Here is a 1849-nt window from a genome sequence, read left to right on the forward strand (position 1 = left end):
TGAGATAAAAACTACAGATAAAGACAAGTCAGTGCAATTCAAGTTTTGCCTCCAATTTGTTTCAGATCAGTCTAGGTTTTGCTGCTAAATGAGTTATTTAAAAGCTTTCAGTTTTCAGAGCATCTTGAATTTAAGAATTGAAGATAAGGGATTATGAATCTGTAGAAAATTTCATATGGTTCAGAGAAGGTATCAAAACAAAGTGAAACTTGAGTTGCACCTTGAAGACTTGGAAGGACTCTAAAGGGGAGGGAAGAAAGACATACAGACAGAAGCAATGACCTGACTACAAGATGTAAGAGAGGACAAATATGAGTAGGAAATCCAAGTAAATCAGATTGGAAGGGTTGTGGTAAGACCTAAGATTTGAAAGGTAGGACGAAGGAGAAGATAGGAGAAGATTTTGGAAGGTCAGGCTAAAATTAGAGAATTTTTGTAGAAAGCACTCAGAGGGCACAGTGACTTTCAATCCAGAGAGAGTCGTGATTATTGGTACACATGATCAAGTGCCAAGAGCTGACAGCTTCTATGACAAGACACAACAGCAAGGGGAGAAGCAGGAGGCTCACACTGGTCCTGTCCCAGAGACCAGTACCAGACAAGGTTCTGTACAGTGTTGAAGGGTTTGGTCATCTTCAACCTCTGTTCAGAATACACTCAGGACCAAGACTTTAAGATGAAACAGCAGGATGTCTCAAATGGCAGTCAACAGGAACCAGATGTCCCCATAACACAGAAAACCACTGGAGGAAGAAAAAGGAATTCACATTTCATTAGTTTCAATACAATTACAGGAGTACCTCACACTTGGTACTTATTGTTTAACTGCTGTTTTAGTTAGGAGAGGTTAGTTTATGTTAACTCTCAAATCTAAAACATTTTACTTCTTGCTCAAATTCCATGGCCAGCACTTGTCTGTGGAATTCTCTCCTGTCTACAGTGTCCCAGAAACTTCAGTTGACAGAGGTTCTACCATATTGTGCCTACACCAGCTCGAATGTGTGGGGTCCCAGTTTGCCTTGGCCCAAAAGAGACATGTGTCTTTTCTACTTTCTATCTATTGATGGCCCCAAAGGAGGCTAGGAAATGAAGGGAAACAGAATACTTAGTGAGTGCTAGCTAAGTCACAACTGACTTATTTTATAATAATTTTATAGATTATTTTATAGATTTTATAATAATTTTAATTTTTTTAGAAATAGATGTCTCAGGATAACTTTGTGGAATATTGAAGAAAATATAACTTTACTTAGCATTAGTTGTAAATATATTCTTGCTTTGCTTATAAATCCACACATTGTGAATTATACTGAAAATTCTTTCCATGCCAAAATTCAAGACATAAATTAGACAATACTGAAATAATTCAGCAAATTTTAACTCAATAAAGCTTGACATTACCTTGTGAATTTTATATTTGCTTGGGTATCTATCCCTTACCCCAAGACTTATTATAAAAGCAAGCCATTGCTTTATTTACCAAGAAATAGTATTTATCTGTAAACATTTTTCCAATCAAGAAAATGTTCAATGATTATAAAGTGGGCATATGATGTTTTTTCTTCACTTTTCCAGATAGGAAGCAAATTCAGTCCAGGGCAGTGGTTGGGGGTAGACATCATCTTGTCAATCAGGACTATGATTTGGAAAGATTAATCTGATGCCAATATTCCAAACGGGCTGAAGATTGTAGGTAAAGAAAGCAGCTAAGCAGCTAATAAAAAGTTTAGCTGTGAAGTAATGATTGTGTGCCATTTCACAAAAGAAATACTTCATGAACAGGAACCTTCTTTCAGGCTAAGACAGGGACAATTCAGCCTACAGTGTCTAAACTTCATTAGGACAGAGG

The sequence above is a fragment of the Tursiops truncatus genome, chromosome 4 (assembly GCF_011762595.2).
Source record: "Tursiops truncatus isolate mTurTru1 chromosome 4, mTurTru1.mat.Y, whole genome shotgun sequence".
Taxonomy (NCBI): Eukaryota; Metazoa; Chordata; class Mammalia; order Artiodactyla; family Delphinidae; genus Tursiops; species Tursiops truncatus.